Source organism: Psammomys obesus, unplaced genomic scaffold, assembly GCF_907164565.1.
Source record: "Psammomys obesus unplaced genomic scaffold, mPsaObe1.curated_primary_1811, whole genome shotgun sequence".
In the NCBI taxonomy this organism is placed as follows: domain Eukaryota; kingdom Metazoa; phylum Chordata; class Mammalia; order Rodentia; family Muridae; genus Psammomys; species Psammomys obesus.
In genome coordinates, this window is record NW_026587556.1 from 786,812 (window position 1) to 805,999 (window position 19,188).

Sequence of the window (19,188 nt, forward strand, 5' to 3'; positions counted from 1 at the left end):
TCTCCTTCCTTCTCTGACCAACCTGAGTAAGACCTGCAGCTGCCACTAGAGTTCATCTTAACCAGACTTACTTCTGAGGAGCCTGGATCCAGCCAAGTCCTAGATATGGTGGCATCCAGCATTATTTAGCGAACAGAGAGTGAATGTACCGTGAAAAGGATTGAAGGGGTTTCTGCATGACCTATTTCCCCATGGCTACTTTAAAACAATGCTGGGCTGGAAAGATGGCTCAGTGTTTCAAAACTCTTAAAGCATGCATGTAAACCTGAATTCAAATTCTCAGCACCCATATAAAAGGCAGGTGCAGCCCTGTGAGCCTGTGACTTGGCAGGAGGGAGGACAGAGGTGGAGATGGCTGGACTTGCTGACCACCAGCCTAGCTTCGGGTTCAGTAAGAGACTGTTTCAACGAACAAGGCAGAGTGAGAGCAGAACACCTGTTACCCTCTAGCTTCGCCACACACATTCAACACACTACACACATGCATGCCTGCATATGCACATACTAAAAAAAAAAAAAAAGCCATGTTCAAGTTTTTAAGGAAAATAATTTCATTTTGAATAAACTTAGATCTGTACTCAAATAATACTAAAAATGACAACTGTGACTCAGATGCTTTCGCTTTAAAGTACACTGACACCTCAGTTTCAGTATGCTTTCAGGAGTGCCACCTCAAGATCCAATAAGCCATGGAAAGAAACTGCAGGGATTACAATGAGATGTAGCAAATCAGCTCTTCCCGGTACTGCTGTGTCATGGATAGCAGCAGCATGGACAGTGCCTTGCTCATATTGCTGTGCTAGCCAGGAAACACTTAAAATGTAATGAATAGTGATCCTGGCAAGAAAACAAAACTAACAGAGGAAATCTAACATGGAAGTGTAAGATCATACAGAACAAACACGGTAATGGTGCAGAATTTCCTGTGAGAATTCAAAAAAAGGTCATGCTGTTCCTAGCCTAGATAAAATTTAGGTAGAAATAAATGAAATACAGCAAAAATATAAATATGAAGATATTTCTTATATACTCCAATATTTCTTCTATTAATGTATTTTAAAAATAACTTTAAAGTAAAAAGAAAAATAAGTTAATAGATGCTACTATGTTTATAATGTATGCAGAAGAATGGTATATTGTGACCATTACACAAAGGAAGGGGAAAGAGAATAAGCGTGAAACAGCATCATACTAAATAAAGTGGGGGTTTGGTAAAATCAGGATGCGTGTTATATCCTGTATAATAAGAGAATAATATAAGCAGATATAGTTAGCATATAACTCATTTGCAAACTATTCTTTCAAAATACAAAGCATGAGCTGGACCTGGCAGCACAGCCCTACAATCCCAGCAACTCAGAGGCTGAGATTGTAGCACTACAAGCTCAAGGGCTGTCTGGGCCACAGAGTTAAAGGCAGCCCAGGTAACCTAGAGAGGCAGCTTCAGTGATTAATCAAAAGCAACTATTTAGATTTAGAGAATAATTCAACAGAAAAGCTAACTTTTAAGAATACAAGATAATAAATATAATTATTACATATTAAACATACAAATATAATGGGAACTAAGTAGCAGAAATGCTTAAAGAGGTATCACACATTCCTAGAAATTATTAAAATCAAGACTAAAGAATGAAGCAAGCTACACCTCAGGAAAGCAGATGCAATGATAAAATCAAGGACTTCTGAGAGCTACGTGAACTGTGTGACAGATAACAGACATGCTGCCATTCAAGTTATGCCAGATATGGGAACAGTCACTGGTTATGGTAGTCAAAGTGGAACACTGCCAAGGAGCTAATGGTGAGGTAGGTGGCACATCATGAAAGTGCCAAAACAATTAACTTTATGAAGACAATATTTCATTAAAGTACAACTACTCAATTATTCATGAGTAAAGAGACATCCTCAGCAAGTGCTCTATCACTGAGTTACAGCCCTGTCCCTCACTGGAGAACCCTTACTGGAGAATCCTGTTCCCCTTACTGGAGAACCCACTTGGAGACTGAGCTGCCATGGAGTGTATCTGAGGAGGGGTTTTAAGTCCTGTCCATGCATGTTCCTTGGTTGGGGTATCAGTCTCTGCAGGGGCCCCGGGGCCCAGTTTTTTTGGTTCTGTTGGTCTCCTTTTGAAGCTTTTGTCCCTTCCAGGTCTTTCTATCTCCCCCTTCTTTCATAAAATTCCATGCATTCTGCCCAAAGTTTGGCTAAGAGTCTCAGCCTCTGCTTCAATACCTCAATCAATAGATCTTTCAGAGGTTCCTATCCTGTTCCCTGCCTTCTCCTGCTTCCTATGCCTATCACATTTGCCCTTCTGAATGAGGATTGAGCATCTTCCCTAGGGTCCTCCTTGTTGTTTAGCTTCTTTAGGAGTATAGATTTTAGTATGTTTATCCTATATTATTATATGTCTAATAACAACTTATAAGTTCTTTAAGAGGTCTGTAGCTTAAAAAGTAAGCAAAACACTTCAAGTAAATTTAATAAGCCTCCAGCTGATGTTGCTATTCTGTCCTTGGAAATCCAGATTTACCACAACTCCCAGTTTCTAGGTATATTCCTTTCTCACCACAGCCCTATACAAAAAAAACACAGCAAGTTTGAAAAAACATAATAACAAGCAAAATTAACTAAGACATCATTTGCTGGAGGCTGTGTTGTAAGGAGTGATAAACACACAATGAAGAGAGATGGGTGAAGGGCAGATAACAAACACAGGACTGCAATCAGCATCCACAGCAATGTGCTCTCATTTACTTCCAGTGAGGTATGCATAAGGGTTTGGTTTTATTACATAAAATAAATATTCAAATATTTACATCAGATATTACATAAAAATTGTAAAAGTCCTACTGTTCTATGGTTTTTAATGTAACTTAGATATATCTGGAGCTTCCTATCTGTCAGTGATTTAACTTTATGATTATATATTTACACCACCCTCCTATTTATATATTAACTCTTGATTTTGGTTTTGGGGTTTTGTTGCTGTTTTGGGAACAGGGTCTTACTCAGATGGCCTTGAACTCACTATGCAGCCAAGCTTCTGATCCTCCTGCTTCTACCTCCTTATTCCTGGGATTATAGGCACACACCACTATCCCCAGATTTAGTGTTTTTCATGTACTGTTATTTATAAAAAAAAAAAAAACTTTCTTCTTTCCCTTTTAATAAGCATTAAATGAAATGATGCAGAAATCTAGACATATGTTCCTTTATAATTACTTCTTTAGTAAATACACTCAGACCAAAAGAAATTTTTTAAATACTTTTGAAGAAGTTTTAGGTTAATAACAGAATTCCCATATACTGCTTGACCCAAGCAGCCACTTCTGCCATCAACACCTCACCAGGGTGGTGAGACTTGTTATAATTGATGAACCTATACTCATATCATTGCCAAACTAGGTCCACAGTTTAAAGTTTGTGCATCCTATAGGTCTTAGCATATGTTCAATGAGAAGAAAACAAAATTGTGACATCACACACTATAATTATATTGACTTAAAAAATTCTCTGTGCTTCACCTATTCTTGTCTCCTCCTCTTCTAGCCTCTAGGAAACACTATTTTAGTGTTCCCACAATTCCACCTCTTACAAAGTGACATGACAGCCTTCTTTTCATGGCTTGATAGCTTCTGCCAACACTAAATACTATTCCAGTAGCTATATGCAACAGTTTGTCTACCCTCTCACCTATTAAAGGCTACCATGGTTGCATACAAATTTCACCAACTATGAATAAAACTGCTATAAAAATCCACACGCAGACTTTTGGGTTCAGATAAATTTTTTACTTATTTAAATAAACAACAAAGGGCATGAAGGCTGAATTGTATAGTAAAAGTATTTTTAGTATGGGAAAACATCAAAAGCTCTGCTAGATTGTCCTCCAAAGAACAGAGTATGGAAGCTCCTACCGCCCACAACCCCGTCCACAGCCAGAGCCGGCACTGTGGATTCAGACAACAGGCATGTAGTGATGCCCTACTTGTGATTTCTGATAGCATTTGTTGAACACCTGTTCTTTTTTCGTGTTTGTCATCTTTCCCGCCTGCTGTAGTAAGATGTCCATCCAGGGGTTTACCTACTTATTGTCGGCTCTAAGTTTCATTTTGTGTCGCTGCATCTGAAGGTGCATGTGCATGCATGCCTGTGCCAGCCAGAGAGCGACCTTGGTAACACTCCTTAGGAGCATTAGCCACCTTTTTTGGAGAAGGCATCTCTCACTGATTTGGAACTCACCAAGGTTAGCATGGCTGGCCAGTGAGCCCCAGGGACCACTTATCTCCACCTCCCCAGCACATGCTAGATTCTGGAGATCAAACTCACACCTTGAAGCATTTATTTTACCTGCTCAGCCCCTCATGTATATGATTAAAAGTCATCAAAGGCACTTTCTGAAAACATTTTCTCTAAGTCTGTAGCATATGTTCTTATTCTATATGTCACTCAAAGACAAAAATCTGGCAGTTTAACCAAGTCCTATTTATCAATTCTCTCTTTCATTGACAATGCCTTTGGTGCAGTAGCTATAGTGGTTATCAACACAACAGAAGCATGAAGGTTTAGTAGTTCTACATTGAGATCTATGATCCATTTTCAATTAATTTTAATGAATGTCATTTAAATTCACTTTTACAATCAAATGTTCATCTATTCCAGCATGGCCTTGACTCATTGGCAAGATGTTCAGGTCTATTTTTTGGTTCTCTATTTCATTCCATTGTCAGTTGTTTTGCCAATGCTACATCATACTGATTGTAACCACTTTCATACTAAGATTTAAGTTGGCAACTATGAATTTTCTTTTTCCTTTGTTCTTCTGGATCTTTTCCCTTTCCACATAAATTTCAGCAACTGTTTGTCAGTATCCGCATAATAACTGGCTCAGGTTTTAATGATACTGCATTAAATCTACAGATCAAACTGGGATGAAGGGACATCTTGACATTAGTCTTCCTAGCCATGAGTTATCTTTATATTAATTATCTAATATCAGATGTGTGTAGTCTTCCTCATATAAACCCTGAACATACATTGCTAAATTTCTTTTTTTTTTTTTTTCTCCTTGATTTTTCAACAGGGTATCTCTGTGTAGGCCTGGCTGTCCTGGATTTGCTTCTTAGATCAGGCTGGTCTCGAAGAGATCCTCCTGCCTCTGCCTCCTGAGTGCTGGGCTTAAAGGTGTGTACCACCACACCTGGCTACTGTAAGATTTCTATCTAAACAATTCATTTTTGTCATGTTAATGTAAACTGCAATATATCTTATATTAAATTATACTTGTTCATTGTTGGTAAATACGTAATTTTTACACATTAACCTTCTTTCTTGATCTTACTAAGGTATTTCCTCCATGGCCTGTATTATGATATTTAGGTATGCTTTAAATCTTCATTCCTTGGGTCTTGTGGCATATTCCCTTTTACTGTTCCTTATACTTCAGTGTCTGACATTTAGCAAAATTCACCAAGAAGTGTTGTCTCAAATACTGTTTCAAGTTCTTTTTTTTATTACCATCTTACATAAATTACACCTTTTGGAGGTGCCCATGGCTCCTGAATGCTTATTTTGCATTTCAGTTCAGAAATTCTTCCATGTCCCAAAGCTCAGAGATTATTTCCTGAGCCCTGCCCATCGTACTGATGAGCTCTTCAGAGGTATTCATCATTTCTGTAACCCTGCTTATCTCAAGCACTTTTTATTATTTCTTAGAACCTTCGACTCTTGCTTACATCATCCACTCATTACTATAGGCTGAACACCCTCAGCATTTTAACTATCACTTTTTAATAATGCATTGTCTGATTATCAATATTCTTGTTATATGGACTCTGCTTCTGATGTTTGCTTAGTCTCTTCAAACTATATTTCTGCCTTTTGGTAAGCCTGTTTTTTGTTTGTTTATTTTTGTTTTGTTTGTTGAAGAATGGGAATATTATACTGAACAAACAGAACCATGGTAGATAGGCCTTTAATCATGAAGTTGAAGGGATAGGGAGAGGAACACTTTCAGTCCTATGCCTTCAGCTAAGTCTGTGCCACTGGACTGTCAGTGTCACCAGCACTTCAGGGTTTTCTCTTTCTCACATGACACATGGTATGAGAAGGAAATGAAGCTGGCTATTCCCTTCCCTCAGGTTGGCTAGATTCTGGTAAAACAAAGCTGCTAAGGTTCATACAAAGGAGCCTAACTTCTGAAGACAGGGGCAGAGGTAGCGGGGGATGAGGAGGTGGGGGGCAGAGTGAGTGAGGGGAAACTGCAGTCAGGATGTTATATATGGAAAATAAATTAGTAACAATTAAGAGAATGTAACACTCTGGCACATTTGTAACATCTCTTTCCTCCTGTCCTGCCCCGACGAAAACACAGGAATTTCTCTCTGATCCACACTGTGAGATCCTGGCTGAGATAAAACTCAGACATATAAGGACACCATTTTCTAGGTTTCCACCTCTGCTAGTTGCCTCGACTTAAAACTCTAGTAGTCTGTCCCTCTTACCTTGGCTTTTGTTCCCAACCAGAGACCTGCTCATGGGCTTCAGCTCTAGCTCTACCTGTCCATCTCAGTTTTTTAGGTAGTAGTTTGCCCCTTGTGGCCTCACTTCTCTGAAAGATCTAAAAAAACTTTAAAAAAAAAAGTTACTTTTGCTTTTCACTCATCTTACTTGTTATCAACATAGAACAATGCCAGTGAATTTCTTTCTGAATATGAAGGTAAATGAGCCAATATGATTACCAAATGAATTAGCATGATCTGTTGAAAAATTTCTCTGTTCTGCAACAAAATGTGACATTTTCCTGAATATGTATTAAATTGTGAGGAATACTGGAATTAGTTTCTTGAGTTTGTTTAGCCTCATGTTAGTTCCTCACAGTTGCCATTACTAAAACTTGTATGCAAGCTACACATATGAAATGATGATTAAGTCCAGTGTTGATTCTTACATAATTATTTTACATGTAATCTCAGTTTTGAACTTATTTTGGTTTTTAGATTTTCTGAATTGGGTGGGGTCTTGCTATATAGCCCAGGGATACCTAGAACTTGTGATCCTCCTGCCTCAGCCTCCCACATGGTAGGGTGACAGGTGTGTGCCATCACCCCAGCTTATCAGCTTCTAAAGCACACCTATTTGAAGCTTTCACCATTTCTCTGATAATCTTTACCATAAACTAAATGTGAATAAATGCTTCCGGAATAAACAGTCCTTCCCAGTTAATCAATTTCAATATATTATAATGAGCCTGCAGCTGCCAGAAACTAGGTTTGAGAGGATAGAGAGCTACTGCCTACAGAATCGTGGAATGACTGGTGAGGATACCTGTACAGTACTACAAATGCCTTTGCACTGAACTATATGCTTAAAATGGTTATGCTGGCAAATTTTATGTTAAGCATATTTTACCTCTATTTTTAAAATTGAAAAAAAAAAAAAAACTGGGACAGAGAAAGAATAAAGTTAGTCCAAAATAATAATAAAGGTTAGTTACCAGGTATTAAGAGGAGTAAATCTCAAATATCCCACCAAGAACTTCCAAAATGATCAGAAGACATCATTCCATGTGTGTGGGCATCCAGTGTGGAAGGGTGCAAAGAGTAGTACCCTGCTAGTTCTTCATTGGTACATTAGACTGAAAAGGAGAAACAATACTATGCAATGTTTGGATTAAGTCTCCTGACACTAAAACAAACCATACTAGTCTTTCAAAGTTGTGTTTTGTTTGGTCAGTTTTTTGGTTTTTCTTCTTTTTTTTTTAATTTATTTACTTATTATGTATACAGTGTTCTGTCTGCATGTGTGCCTGCACGCCAAGAGAGGGCACCAGATCTCATTATAGACGGCTGTGAGCCACCATGTGGTTGCTGGGAATTGAACTCAGGACCTTTGGAAGAGCAGCTGGTGCTCTTATCCTCTGAGCCATCTCTCCAGCCCCCGGTTTGTTTTTGTTTTTTGTTTTTTTTTTTTTTTTTTTGTTTTTTCAAGACACGTTTTCTCTGCAGTACAATAGACCTGACTGTCCTGGAACTTGCATGTGCCACCACTGCCCAGCTAAATGTTTCACTTTTTTTTCCTTTGCTTTCTTGATACAGGGTTTCTTCATGTAGCTCTTGCTGTCCTGAAACTCACTCTGTAAACCAGGCTGGCCTCAAACTCACATAGATCCACCTGCCTCTGCCTTCCAAATTCTGGGATTAAAGATGTGCACCACTACCACCTGGCAAATGTTTCATTTAAAAAAATTTTTTTTTAATTTATTACTTATACAGCATTCTGCCTGCATGTGTGCCTGCGCACCAGAAGAGGGTACCAAATCTCACTACAGATGAGCCACCATGTGGTTGCTGGGAATTGAACTCAATTCGGAAGAACAGCCAGTGCTCTTAACCGCTGAACCATTTCTCTGTGCCCAAATGACTACACTAGCTTGAGTCTGTTTTTCATTGCTAGAAGTACAACAGATAAGTTACTAAAAGTTTGTTTTGGTTCATTGTCCTGGTCCAAGTAGGGGGGCCTGTACCTACCAATTGCCTTTTTGGTAGCAGAGCTCCTCAGCAGTGATGAGCATCATAGGATGTATGTGAGTGAGCGAGTAAGTGAGCAAGCTAGTGACACACAAATGCATGTAAAGTTTTATGAAGCCTCCAGTATTTAATCAAAGGCCCAACTGATGATTTTACCTCAAGCTCCACTTCTTCCCCTTTTTAAAAATAAGTATCAAGGTCCAAAATGAGTTTCAGAGGATAAAATCTATATCTGATATTCATTCAGATCATGGCAATGTGTATATCTAACATATGTCTAGACTAAGACTAGTTTGTAAAATAAACTGACAAATTAGGAAACTGACAATGTTTGGGGTTTTGTTTTGTTTTGTTCAGAACATTTACTGGACTACAAATCATAAACCATTCGGCTAACTCACAAATGTAAAATGGCTAGCTTAGTGGGGCTGGGGTATATGTAACAAAGGTATGTCACAACTGAAATCTCAGTGTGCCTCCCGCATCTGGCTTACTTCACTTATTATCATTCTTCCCTAGGCCATTTGTTACAAGGCGTAGCAAATCTGCAGTTCTTTTCATATCTGCACAGACCCCTCTGAATACAGGTGCTAAACTTTGTTTGTCCATCCATCCACTGATGGACACTGGCAGTTGCTACCATCTAGCTATCATCAACACAGGCAGCATGCTGACAGATAAGCATATACTTAAAGAATTTAATTCTCTTGGGCATGTACCCAGAAAAGGAACTGCTAAATCTCACAGTGTGGGACTGGAGACATGGCTTAGTGGTTAAGAGCATGGTCTGTTCTTCCAAAGGACCTGGGTTCAATTCCCAGCACCCACATGGCAAACCACAACTATCTGTAATGCCAGTTCCAAGGAATCTGACACCTTAACACTAATGTACACAAAATTAAATTAAATTATAAAAAAAAAAATCTCAGTGTATCTGTTTAACCTTTGCAGCAATCAGAAAACTGCTTTCTATGGTAGTCAACTCACTACACCCTGACCAGTAACGCAAGCAATCCAATTTTTCCACAATCACTCCAAACACAAATTATTTATTTACTATTTTTAAATCACAGCTATGATTGTGCTTTGTCGATTTCCATAATTACCAGTGATGTTGAACATCTTTTCATGTTTTACTGGGTTTTTTTGCTATTTGTTTTCTAGGGAGAAATGTCCTTCAAATTCTCTGTGCATTTTAACTGTTATTTAGTTGGTACCTGGGGAATTTTATATTTTCTAGGTATTAACCCTCTTCAGAGGTGCAAGTTTTACAGTTTCATTCTTTCTGTGTGTTGCATTTACCATTTATTTTTATCCATTATGATTTTCTTGTCTCTCTCTTTTCTCCTCCCAAGTCCCTCCAAGACAGGGTCTCAGCATGTAGCCCAGACTCAGCCTTAGAATTTTTGATCTTCCTGCCTCAACTTTCTGTGTGCTGGAATTACAGATGTGTACCACACCCAGCTCTTTACTATTGTTTTAAGTAACAATATCCTCTGATGCACAGAATGGTCTTAATTTTGCTGAAGCAGAATTTACTTCTTTAATTGACCATATTTTGGCGTCTTATCAAAAATCAAAAATTAATTTAACAATTCTCTCAAGAGTTTTCATATTTGATTCTTTTATTAAAGGCCACTGGCTCAATTTGCATTGGATTTCCAACTTCTTTTCAAGTGTGGTCATCAAGAAACATCTAATTTTTTTCATAACTGACAATTTTTTTCATAACTGAATGGACTTGGATATAGATATGCAGGACAACTACTTTGGACTGGCTGTCAAGGATGCTACAGTAATCTACAGTGATATTCACCGAACAGTTCTACTTGTCTCAAGCATCAGTAGGCAGATAATTTCCCACAGTTGTAATGAAAAATTAGGTGTGTCATGTGTTCTGTATTAGTGAAGCCATGGAGGCTGGATTAGGTGAGATCGATTGTCCTGGATTAGACAAGACCATGTGGGCTGGATTAGGAAAAGGGGAGTAAAAGTTATCTGTGTCCCTCTTAGAAAAGTTAAGAGTCTCAATATAAGTTTTTGTTATTTTCTTTATATCATTTAATGTCATGTATAGGTGAGGTCCCTGATGGGAGCTGCATTCTCAGCCTGTATCCCAAAAAGAGGACAAAGCACAGAAGAGCTCTAGCCAATGTCATATCTAATATAAGGGCGAATCACTCTTGTAGGTCACTTGAGATTTCTGGAGTTGCTTATGAAAACCATCATAAACATTAAAGAGATGTATCCCTTGTCTTGAACACTTGGAGCCAGAGGCATTTCAGATGTCTTCAGATTTAGGGGGATGTGCACACACATAACCATGGGATAGCTCACGGCTGGGGTTCCATTCTAGGCATGAAATCCATGAAGGTTTCATGCATACTTTTAAAACACCCCAAAGGTAATCTTACCCAGTATTTTAGTGCAGCTGCTTTTGCCTTTAGCCCTTTACACAAAGGTGGGGTGGGGGTTTTCACTGGTGGCTTAAGTAGCTACACAACTATACGAGTACACAGTATACCCACCACTGTTGAGTGACAGAGAAAAATGTATCTGGAGAAGAACTCAGCTTGGTGGAGGCAAAGAAAGACCAGAAAGGATCCAGTTTGATTTTAATATATAGGAACCAAGAAGCCTTCACACAGGCAGGATAGGGTTCTAGCAAGGACTAAGGACAAAATACATACATAAGTGGTTAGAAGTCCCTTTTTAACACCATGTTCTGGCAAGAGACCAAGAAAAAAAAAATCTATGTAATCTCTTCCATGGAAAATCAAATGGTTCCAAAGAAGAAATCTTCAGCACTGAAGGAAGCTAAAGAAAACACCACTTGACATGTTTATAAGGCCCCTACACGAGACCTGCAATGAGGTCTCTAGTGTCTCACCCTTAAACATGAGAGACAGCCAAGGATCACTGGACGTTCAAAAGCAGCTTCTTCCCATCTGCAGCAGAGCAAGAGTAACAGGTACCAGGAAGCAGAGTCAGTTTCTTTAGACTCACTAAACAAACTCTTATACCAATAAAGCAGACAGCTTATAAAGAAAATCCAACAGGTTAGCAAATATCTATGAAAAAATTCTAAATAAAATGCTGGCAAAACAATATAAAAAAACAAAAGAAGTTTTATTCTAAAAATGCAATGATATTTAATATTAGAAAAATCTAGCATGATACATACCAGAGATATCTCTACAGATGCTGAAAAAGTACCAAACAAAAATCGGCACAAATTTATGTAAAATATTCAACAAATGAAAATGTGGGATAATTGTTTAAGATACACATACTGGCTTCAGAGCTACCAGAATATATGATGGTTAAAATGCTGGAAATTTTCTGCTAATATGCAGAAAAAGCTAAACATGTTCACCATCTCCATTCTTGTTTAACACTACACAAAACAAGATAATCAGGGGGTGGCAGCTCTGGCATGCAGGATATGCTAAAGAGGTAGAGGTTCAAGAAGTTAATCAGAGGAACAAGAAGTAGAAAAGTTCAGCCAGGCATGGAGACACACACCTGTAGTCCCAGCACTTGGGGAGGTAGAGGCAGGTGGATCACTGTGAGTTCAAGGCCAGCCTGGTTTACAAAGCTAGTCCAGAACAGCCAACACTACACGCACAAACCCTGTCTCAAAAAACAAAACAAAAAATGCTACGTCTTGCAAAACATACAAGTGATGTAGTTATGAGTAATATTAAAACTCAAAAGAATAAATGAAAAATTCAATCAAGAGTCAAAAAATAGAACTGTCAAGCAATAGAAAATGTAAATAAAGCCCTATATTGTCAAAATGGGGGTTCCTGTCACTCAAATCCCTGAAGTAAAGCACATAGGGAAGGGCGGATAAAGCTAACTAGAACTGCAAGCCACCAGCATCAGAAACAAAGCATAAAACCTAAAAGTTAAAAAAAAAAATAGCATGCAAGATCTTGATCAAACTCTGACATGTTCAAAATACACTGTATGTTAGACAAGACTTAAATGGCAAGCTGGAAGTAAACAGATAAAAAGCATTGTCACTTACACCACAATGAAAGGCTAAGATCTCTAAGATTTAATGAAAATACGTTTTTCTTAAAGCCAAAAAGAAAAAAATGAGCAAAACATAAGAAAAAGTAGAAAATAGAAAAAGCCTTATAAACTTATAGAAAGATACTTAATTTCACTTATAATTAGAGAAATGAAATTTAAGCTTTATTTAAAGTACCATTCTAAGAACAAGGCTAGTGAAATTGGTATCTGGCTGTGTATTCTTGTCAAGACCTTAGAGAAACAAGCCTTCCCCACATAGGTGGTGGGAAAACAAAAATCACAACATGAGTGGTGGGAAATGTGACAATAACTAGCAAAAACAAAAACAACTGTACATCCACCTACTCTGCCCCAGAATTCTCACAGGTAAAAACCATCTACACTGCTATTTGTATAGCACTGGCTGTACGGAGTTCTGGGCAGCCAATAATGAAATAAAACCAGCTATAAGAACAATGAGAGGCAACATCAAGTCAAAATACAATCTTTGCTACCTCACTTGATCAACGTTATTAAAAACTATCAACTTAGCCAGGCTTGGTGGCACACACCTGAGATCCCAGCACTCGGGGTGGCAGAAGCAGGCAGATCTCTGTGAGTTCAAGGCCAGCCTGGTCTATAAAGTGAGTCCAGGACAACCAAGGCTACACAGAGAAACCCTAAGTTCAAGTGGATCAAAGACCTTAACATAAAACCAGATACACTAAACCACTTAGAAGAAAAAGTGGGGAACAGCCTTGAACTCATTGGCACAGGAGACAACTTCCTGAACAGAACACCAACAGCACAGGCTCTAAGAGCAACAATCAATAAATGGGACCTCATGAAACTGAAAAGCTTCTGTAAAGCAAAGGACACTGTCGTCAGAACAAAACAACTGCCTACAGATTGGGAAAGGATCTTCACCAACCCCATATCTGACAGAGGACTCATACCCAGTATATATAAAGAACTCAAGAAGTTAAACAGCAACAAATCAAGTAATCTAATTAAAAAATGGAATACAGAGCTAAACAGAGAACTCTCAATAGAGGAATATCGGATGGCAGAGAAACATTTAAAGAAATGTTCAACATCATTAGTCATAAGGGAAATGCAAATCAAAACGACCCTAAGATTTCAAAAAACCAAAAGAGGAAGAAAGTTAAAAAAAATCAACAATAAAAAACAACTAAACATATCAACCTAACAAAGTACTTTCAAAACATGATTGCTGATCATTAGAAGTGTCTCTCCTTCCTTTCTCTGACACTTTGCCACTAGCTAGACACGGTGGTGCATGCCTTTAATCACAGAACCTGAGGGGCAGAGGCAGGTGGATCTGAGTTTGCGGCCAGTCTGAACTGATGTAAAAGGCTGGGCACACTGGTACGCACTTGTAATCCCAACGCTGGAAGGTGTAGACTAGTGGATCTCTATGACAAGCTAGCCTAATTCTGAGTTCCAGGCCAGTGAATGATCCAATCAAAAAAGAAAAAGGAGAGAGAGAGAGAGAGAGAGAGAGAAAGATGCACACAAATGAATATGTGCATACAAACAGGCACACATACAAATTACTATAATTTCTAAGCATCAAAAGTAGAATTTCATGAATCTTTTGTGATGTAATATTTTTGCTATATACGTTTTTCTTAGATTTTTTCACTTTTATTTTTATTTTTTTTAATTAAGTGTCTGTGGGGGAAGAATATGTGCACATGAATACAAGTGCCCTCAGAGGCTAGAAGAGGACATTGAATTTTCTGGAACTGAAGCTAGAGTTACAGGCTGTTGTGAGCCACTCAAGGATGCTCAGAATCCAATTTTAGTCTTCTTGCAAGAGTGCTCTCTGGAAGAGCCATCTCTCCATCCCTTTGTAATCTATTTTAAATCTCATTATTTTCCTCAAATTTTAAGATCTAGGTAGCAAATGTTCATAGTAATTTAACTTTAATAACAGAAACTAGCAGTCCATAGTATAAATTATAATTTTCAGTTTAAAAAACACATTTAATCCTAAACTCTCAGCATTACCACCAATGTCAAGAAAACAGAGTGACAGAACAAGCTCTGAAAGACCTGCAAAAAAAAAAAAAAGTTAGCCCCACACCATTCAAAACACTAACAGGATACAATTCCTGCCTGAATTTTAATTTGTCTCTTAAATTATCTTTTGCTTTTTTTTCAATAAGTACTCAGAAACATAATCTTGAGCTTTATGAGAACTCAAACTGAACCATAGAAATGCCTCACTCTGTAAGCATGTTCCCTCTTAAGTATACAGAATCTACTAATCTGCTTCCAAATTGACTATTCCTCGTCATCTGAAAATAGGCAGGTAGTTGTTTTGCTTACCAGAGGCTTTTAAGCTAAAGCAACACCACCACTTATCATTAGAACTTAAGCTAAAAATCACCATGTTAAGCAAAGTAAGCCAGGCTCCAAACAATAAATACCTTGTGTCTTATATGCAGGACCTAAAATTACATATGGTGTATATATTTAAACAGTAGTGAGCACAGGTGAACAAACTAGAAAGGGAGGTGGGAAATAAGAGAGGGCAACAGAACACATATGATAAGAAAGCAGAAGCACATGGGTGGGGGAGGTGTTGTGGGAGGACTGAATGGGCACAGGTGAGAACCAAGTATGACACACCTGTAAGAAGAAGTCACGATAAAAGCCATCATTCTATTTGCTAACCTAAGAAAATAAAAAAGAAAAACACAGAAATTAAACTAAAGCAGTGGTACATTTATGCTAAAAAATTAGTCATATAAACAGAAATAAAGGCTTACTGTTACCAAGTTACAGGTAAATGACTTGTATAAACAAGACACCAAAATATGGTAATACCTGATATAACCTTATTTACAAGTATGGTGTTCTAAAAATTAAACTTTCCTAATAAATTATTTCTTAAAAACTAAACAATTCAGTCACCCGCCTTTAATCCCAGCACTTGGGAGGCAGGGGCAGGTGGATCTTTGTGAGTTGGTGGCCAGTCTGGTGTACACAGAAAGTTCCAGGACATCCAGGACTACATGGTATACTGGGAATGTCCATTTTGGCTTACAAATGTATACTGTTAACGTACTTTTTAATACCCAGAATTGTCCCAAACAATAGTATTCACCCAAAGCACTGAATTTCACAGGCTTGTTCTTCCACTGGTGTTTCAACATGAGAGTTGTCTGAAACCACGTAATTCTTGGAAATGGAGCAGCTTCCCAGACCTATACCATAAGTGTGTGGGAACTTTACAGAACATAATCACAGTAGTGATCGGTTGCAGGATCGTAAAATAATATGCTGAATAACTGTAGTTTAACAGTATCAACGTTCTGAAACCACACTAAAGAGGTGAATGAAGGAAATGAAAACTATTCTAGCCAGCCACAGCCAGCTCTGGGCAGCCCTCCTCTCTAAATCAGGGATCACTCTGACCTTAACATCTTAACAGGAGTACTAACAACTTAGTGGAGATGAACTAACCCCTATCTCCCATGAACTTAAGTCTACGAGGCAGAACATGCTGGCATGTTCTTCAAGTCTACTTAACTGGCCATTCATGGGTTATGTGGCAACTACTCCAGTCTACACCAAATTACCCAGAAGGTTTCATTTCTCAAAGTTTTTCAAAAAGGATCTTTCATAATTTTCTTATTGCATAACATTAAATTTCAAAGCTAAAGAAGGCAGCAACAATTTCGTGCTTCAGAGTTATGACTCACCAGGACACATATTAGTACCAGGATAAATACACTGGAAGGAGAAGCAGGGAGGAATGAGTCAACTGTTAGATGCAAACAGCTGTCACTAACTTAAGAGATGTCAGGGTGAGTTATTTTTACAGACTTGTACTGACCTTTTATTCAAAAATCATCCTTTATTAAATTAACTTCAACTTTAAATTATTTAATAAATCTAATAAATTACATTTAATTCACAAATTAGAGCAAAAAGTTTATAAATGAACTTTTTATTAACTTTACATGAAAATTACCAATTTATACTCTCAATTACCATTCTATATAATAGATACACTGTAATGAGGTTGACAGTGTTTCATTTTACTGCAGAGAATACAAATAAACAAGAGGTCAAAGCACAGGACATGATACCTTTATTTTCTACACCAAAAAGCAAACATATGCAGAGATGAGGGGCATGGCATCAGGGTTCCCCAGAGTAGCAAAGCATGCTTTCTGACAGTCAACTCCAGCGGAGGTCTAGAGAACACAAGTTCCCATCTTATTTAAGCTTTGGTATTGTTTTATTGAATTATCTCAAATGTATAGCATCTTTAAAATATGAAATATGATTTGAGCTCTTCTAATTATTGCACATAATCTGAAGTGTCAGGTAACAGTGGCCATAACAACAGCAGACACTGACAATGAATGAAGGCTTAACTGCAACTACCACTGTCCTACGGTTGGGTTTCAAAGCACTCTGGGCTGTGATTTGGTTCAAATGTGTTTTCTACCATCTTGAAAGGACATCAACTAGATCTGGTCCCATTTTGCATTCCTAACTCATCTGCAATGGCTGGCTTCTAATGTCTGTATTTAGGGCAAATCCTGAGGTTGGTATGGAGGGAATTTGTAGGTTTGGAAGAGAAAGAGAAAATAGTCTCCAAGAAACTAAATGTGTCCAATCAATGTGTCTCATGAAGGCATAATGTTTTCTAAAACAATCATGTCTTAAAGGGGCCACAGTGCACAGACTTACTAATTTCTAACCCTTGCCAAGCCAGTACTAATCTAGCTCACACACATTCATAAAAACCTGAGGTAGACCTGGGAAAGTGCCTGCACTTTGGACTATACTCCTTCACTATTTTTGAAGCTGTACAGGGCAAGGTAACTAATAAACAGTCTATTGCCGAAGAAATGTGTTCTTTTATTAAACTATCACAGTCTTTGTGTCCCCTCTCCTAAGTGATACCATGTGCATTTTAAATATAAGACCTGGTAAAAACATAAAATTAGTTCCCACATAAACCAAGACAGGGGCTGAAGAGACGGCTCAGCTGTTAAAGGCTAAATATAAATGGAGATGGCCCAGAACTTACGGCACCAATATCAAAATAGTTAGACAACACTACATTAAATTACACTTCACTAGCACTTCATTCTTCTAAAAGTAAACTACAGATATTGACATTTTAAAAACAGTGACCCAATGAAGGAGCAAATGCTATCTGAGCACACCCAACACTGGCTTCCCCCTGCTGAAGGGCAATTTCTAGTTTTGTACTATCATGTCTCTTAATTACTCAAGAATACAATACCCAGTCAATAAACTAATCACCCTATGTCCATACAAAAAAAATTTCAATTTTGGGTGTTTTGTGTACAGATACCCTGGGAGCTAATTACGTTGTAAAGTGGTCAAGTTCTGCGCCCTCACTTCATGATCAGTGTAGGTTTCCCTAAAGCAGAAACACTGACTCTGAGACAACCCCTTCCCGCAAGGATGCCTGATATAAGGCAGTTAGATCATACCACAGAAAGGATGTATGTGCATTAGGAACCAATTTATTGAAATTTTATAGGTCATTCTATAGGTTTTGAGACCCAAAGGGAAATCACGAAGTTTTTAGGAAAGTCATTAAACCACCAGGAGCTACTGGCCTCACATGGTTAGCCTGTAGCCATTCTGGGATCCCACTGTCCCTCTAAGCCGAGAATCTCAGCAGCTGCCATGTCAGTCAAGAGAGATGTATGTTAGTGGTACTTGAAATCTAAACTTCTAAAATGTCTAAAAATGGTCATTTTGTTCTCTAAATAGTGCTGGGTCTGAATATAATGCCAGAACTGCTGTGGCTACCTTACCACCCTGAGACCAGCATAGGCTTTATTCTAAGAGTAATAGAATAAGTAAGAGAGTAGCAGAGTAAACAATGGAAGAGTGGTCCTTCTGAGCTGCTTGAATGCATTACTTAAGAGCCCATCCTCCCTTAGGATTTTAAGTACTATGAGATAGTAAGAATATAATGCTTAATGCCAGCTTGAGTTGACAAGCTCTGTCTGTTCAAGCTGAGGGCATGTGCCTGGTTGCCTAAACCCATACCAGGGAGGTGATCCTGAGGGGAAATACAGTACGGAGGATGGATTCCAGTCATGTGCAACTTCAGGCTGCAGAAGAAGGGTTCTAAGAGCAGTCACAAAGGTTATAAAGAAAAGGAAAAAAAAAAGTGTAGCACTAAGGGAACAAAGGGAACGCAGGCTGCAGGGAGGGGTTAGCCCAGGGATCCTCGCTGTTGAAAGAGAGCAGTGATCATTAGGCCTCAAAACTCTAAGATCACCTGCCTAGTCTATAGATGGAAAACACTGGCAGTGTCTGCTGATAAAAGAGCAAAGTAGAGAAAATAAAAATACTCTATAGACAAGTGTTTTACACATGACAGAGATTTATGAAGGAAAGAAAAGAAACCCCTAGAAATAGGCATAGAATTCAGTAAAGATTTTTGCTGTCTGGTTTTGTTTGCTTGCTTTGTTTTACTTGGTAATGGTGTGTCTGGAAGCAAATGGAAGGTAGACTGTATGTTCACAGTACAAGCCGAGGTTTCTGGAAAGGATGCTACACAGAACACAGGTAAGAGTTCTCACAGATGGAAGCAGACTGCAGA

The 19,188-nt window shown here is 38.3% G+C and overlaps 1 protein-coding gene across 11 annotated transcripts in view; it reads right to left on the reverse strand.

Moving 5' to 3' along the window:
- Window positions 1-19,188, reverse strand: part of Zmynd11 (zinc finger MYND-type containing 11) — a 98,887-nt gene that overhangs the window by 62,745 nt on the left and 16,954 nt on the right. Inside the window, exons 1-2 of one of the 11 annotated variants that reach the window (XM_055603888.1) lie at window positions 11,422-11,476; window positions 7,499-7,639 (exon numbers count right to left, since the gene is read on the reverse strand). The exons of 9 other annotated variants lie outside the window; for them this stretch is intronic. The gene's annotated coding sequence lies outside the window, so the exon portion shown is untranslated. Of the gene's footprint in view, window positions 1-7,498; window positions 7,640-11,421; window positions 11,477-15,209; window positions 15,255-19,188 lie in introns of those variants that run through there. One more of the 11 variants, XM_055603890.1, reaches the window with a different exon arrangement.